The sequence below is a fragment of the Lepus europaeus genome, chromosome 15 (assembly GCF_033115175.1).
Source record: "Lepus europaeus isolate LE1 chromosome 15, mLepTim1.pri, whole genome shotgun sequence".
In the NCBI taxonomy this organism is placed as follows: Eukaryota; Metazoa; Chordata; class Mammalia; order Lagomorpha; family Leporidae; genus Lepus; species Lepus europaeus.
The window spans coordinates 67607618-67611924 of NC_084841.1; the positions used below are offsets into that span (position 1 = coordinate 67607618).

Below are 4307 nucleotides of genomic sequence, written 5' to 3' on the forward strand. Positions count from 1 at the left end.
TGGGTAAGAAAGATTCAGTCTACCATGTGTCTGAAGAATAGAAAGCCAGACAACTTGCATATTTATTGATTTCATTAAAATATTTCTACTCTAATAAATCTCTTATTTTAATCCTTCATTAGTATGTTTTATGACTATATTATATTTATACATATATATTTATTTATCCTAAGTCTATAGATTTCCTAATTTTCACAAACTTTCATTTACATTTTTCTAAATTATGAACAATGTTACTGGATGCATTCTTTGATACACAACTTCATATGATTTTTTACAGTTTATTATGAAATATTCATACAATTGCCATAGATAAAGTCATCGCTAAATCTTTACTCCTTTGGCTGTTATCCAATCTCCAGCTCACTTTATGCCAGCACCAACATTGGCCTTGGCTGTTCCCCTGACCTTCCTCAACTTGCTCTTACACTCCTTTAGCTGTTTTTTTAAGGTCTTTTCTTCTCATCCAGTCCATGTTTTGCAAGTCTATGGTTCATTTTTCTTAGCAAATCCAAGGAATCATAAATCATGCTAAAGCCTGTTCTCTTGCCACTATCAAAATGAGTTCCAATTCCAAATATGAAGATGGCGTCTGGAGTGGTCATGTACATTTTACCTAGTTTTTCCTGATTTTCTGTCTTTGGTACAGTGGCCTTCCCGTGATAGAATACATCAATGACCACTTGTTTCCTCTGAAGTAGTTGGTTAGTCATAAACTTCCTGATCGGGATAATGACTGTGTCCTTCATGATGGCGGCCGACACTCACACAGCCAGGGGAAAACAGCTGCACACGTTTTTGTCCTCGGACTATATCATTCTGTACAAACTGCTGAGTCAAAGAGCATTACCCAAATTATCCTTCACAGTGATCCAAGTCACTGTTTTATTGTATGATTTTTGCCACTTCAATATACAACATATAAGATTTGCATTCCTAAAAATATGTATTTTGTTGCTTGCATGTGAGATTTAATATGATTAGCATTGTCTGAGTAGTTTGAATTTACTTTACTGTTAATTTGTCCAATTTTTAAAACTAATTAAAATAAGTAATTAAATTCAATTATATATTTTGACATAGGTGTATCATAATGAAAAGTATTAACGAGTACAAGCATGGCATGTTAATTTATTTTTAAATTTATATAAATCATGATAAAGTATATAACAGAATTTCTACAAAAATGCTAAAGAGAGGATTATTTTTCAAGAAAGATTTCTTTTACAATTACTCTGAAAGTGAGTATTTCATCATTCGTTTTAAGTTCAAGTCTATTGAAGTAATTTTAAAATTACTATTTTCTTGTCTAGAGAACACTACCTGGGTATATGACAGTAAATAGGATAACAAAACAGAGAGAAGTTTTTTTATGCATCAGTGATTATTGTTTCTAACTTATAAAACTTTGCTCTTTATGTTTCATCCTTTTTGGATTTTCTTTTAAGTGACTCTCTTTGGAATAATATACAAATCAATAAGTCCTTGTTATTGTAGACCCTTACTATAGAGATCTTTGACTCAGAATATTTGCGTTTATTTATTTATTTTTGTTTGAAAGGCAGAGTGACAGAGGGAGATAGGAAGTGCGACAAAGTTAGAGATTTTCCAATGCCTGCAATGGCTAGGGCTGGGCCAAAACTAGGATCCAGAAACTGTCCTGGAGCTCCCAAGTGGGTGGCAGGAACTCACATACTTGATCCATCATCTGTGATCTCCCCAGATGCGCTTTGCATGAAGCTGGATCGGAAGAAGAGGTGGTACTGGAATGCAGGTACCTTGACACAAGACCTGGGTGTACCAAGAAGCAGATTAGCTCACTGCACCATAATCTCTGCCCCTTGACTCCTGAACTTTAAGTTTAATCTATTTACATGTATCATGTCACTGACATACACTCTGCCATACTATATATTTTTATTGTTTAACTTTCTTTTAAGAGTCTTCTATAGGAATCATTATGGAAAAATAGGGTACAAAGTTGTTTTTTTTTTTTTTATTCTTTTCTGTTTTGTTGTCTGAATGTTGTGATTATCAGGCAGATAATTGTTTCAGGCTGTGATCTGAAGCCCAAACATCATAGACTACATTCCTAAAATGGAAAAAGATGGAGAAAAAGAATACAAAGAATTTTTAAAAATCCATAATTCCTATATTTATACCAAAGATGACTGATTTCATGAGTTTGTCCACATTATTCCCACTGCATTTGCAGCTTCAATCTTTTTTAAAAAACAATTTTATTTATTTATTTGAGAGGTAGATTTAGTGACAGAGAGAGGGAGAGATAGAGAGAAAGGTCTTCGCCCACTGGTTCACTCCCTAAATGGCTGCAACAGCTGGAGATGAGCTGACCTGAAACTGGGAACCAGGAGCTTCTCCCAGGTCTCTCACGTGGGTGCAGGGACCCAAGCACTTGAGCCATCTTCTATGACTTTCCCAGGCCACAGCAGATAACTAACTCAAAAGAGGAACATCTGGCACACAAACCAGTGCCTATGTGGCCCATAGCGCCAACCCCACATTTTCAATCATAAAGTGTCTTACTGATCGCTACCATCTATACTTGAATCATCTTAGTTTTTTATTTAATCAATATTTTTATTTCATTGTTGACTGAAACACTGCAGTAGATAAAAAGAAACAAAATCATGAAAAATTATAGGATTGTGTTTTCCCTAATGAGTTACTTAAAAGCATGAAATTTCTCCAGGAAAATTTTATGACTGTATGTATTTTTTAATTAGTTTTAAATTTTCTGTATAGTCTAAGCTATGCGGGAGTTTAGCCATATGGCTTGAGTACGCCCTGAAAGTTTATGTATTGGGACTTTAATTCCTCAACCCAGTAGTACTGGGAGGTAGCTTCTGCTGAAAGGTATTTACATCACAGGTTAATGCTATTCCCATGTGCCTGAGTTCTTGCTCTTGCAGGACTGGTTTAGTTACCCTGAGAATGAGTTGCCCTAAACCAAATCCAAGAACTACTTGTGTCTTCCATCTGTCCACTTTACCTTCAGCTCTCTTTCATAAGTTGAAGCAGCAAGAGGTGCCCACCAGATAGAGTTGCTCAGTACAGGACTTGCCAGCCTCCAGACGCTTGTGCTAAAATAAATCTGCTCATTTCTTGAAAATTACCCAGTGTTCTGTTACAGCATCAGACAAAGGGCTGAGACACTAAGAGCATTTGAAACTGTCCCAAATTTTAAAAACAGCATTTATTGAATCATCTGCATAGGTCAGCACACTGACGAATGCTAGCTTCTCAGTAAAACGCCTACTCACAATTTCTCATCCCTTATCAGTACACTCCAGCATTAAATTTGCCAATCCTACCTTCAAGGATGTGTACTTATTCAAGTATTTGGTTGCAAGTTTATACGTATCTGGTACTAGTGTTTTAATAATTAACTTCTCAAGAATCATACAGACATTGAATATAAAGCTGCATTGATTGGCCACAAAAATATCTGTATAAAGAGATTTTAAATCACATCCATAAATGCAAAACAACTTCAAAAGGGAAAAAAAAAAACTGCATGTCCAGTGTACTTTCGGAATAAGGAATGTACATAATTCAACTCCTTTTGTTTCCTAAAAATCTTGGAAAGCTGTTATCATAATACACTTGTTTATATCACACTTTCCATTCACAAAATTCAAAGTATGTTTTGATTATAAAGCACAAAAGTATGTACTACTTGTATAAAAATATAAAAATCGGCCGGCGCCGCGGCTCACTAGGCTAATCCTCCGCCTTGCGGCACCGGCACACCAGGGTTCTAGTCCGGGTCGGGGCACCGATCCTGTCCTGGTTGCCCCTCTTCCAGGCCAGCTCTCTGCTGTGGCCAGGGAGTGCAGTGGAGGATGGCCCAAGTGCTTGGGCCCTGCACCCCATGGGAGACCAGGATAAGCACCTGGCTCCTGCCATCGGATCAGCGCGGTGCGCTGGCCGCAGCGCGCCTACCGCGGCGGCCATTGGAGGGTGAACCAACGGCAAAAGGAAGACTTTTGTCTCTCTCTCACTGTCCACTCTGCCTGTCAAAAATATATATATATATATATATATATATATATATAAATCTACATGTATAGATTCATTTTGAAGCATGGTCATCTTAAGCATGTGCAAATTAATGATTTACTTGCTTTTTATGATCATTATTTCAAGTAGTGCCAAATGGTCATGCATCTATGCCATGTGGTATACTCATAGACTTAGCCACTTGTGTGGTAGAAATATGCAACCCTTTTCTCTGCCTCTCTGCGTCTAGAAATGCTATCTGTGAAAACATTTGAAACTCTTCA

At 36.9% G+C, this 4307-nt stretch overlaps 1 pseudogene; it reads right to left on the bottom strand.

The window, feature by feature from the left end:
* Positions 1-363: 363 nt before the first annotated feature.
* LOC133774402 (small ribosomal subunit protein eS24-like) lies at positions 364-749 on the bottom strand (annotated as a pseudogene).
* Between the last annotated feature and the right edge of the window lie 3558 nt (positions 750-4307).